The following is a 263-nucleotide window of genomic DNA, read 5'->3' as shown; positions in this document are numbered from 1 at the left end:
CCTCGCGCCCCGCGCCGCCGCTCGCGGCCGCCCGAGCCTGGAGCTCCTCGCGAGGGATCGCCGCGTCCCGGGAGCCAGGAGTCGGGTCCGAAAAACCGTCCCCCCGCAGAGTTCTAGTCCAAGCTGTGCGACCCTGGGCAAGTTTCGGATATTGCCCCAGACTGCTTAAAAGAGGGTCCGCCGCGGAGCGAGTGGTCCTCGCGCACCAGCAGCAACTGTTATGATCATTATATTATTATCCTCGCCATTTACCGACCTGTAAT

This window comes from Galeopterus variegatus, unplaced genomic scaffold, assembly GCF_000696425.1.
Source record: "Galeopterus variegatus unplaced genomic scaffold, G_variegatus-3.0.2 Scaffold195, whole genome shotgun sequence".
NCBI lineage: Eukaryota > Metazoa > Chordata > Mammalia > Dermoptera > Cynocephalidae > Galeopterus > Galeopterus variegatus.
The sequence above is the reverse complement of the archived record's forward strand: the minus strand, read 5'-3'. Positions refer to the sequence as shown.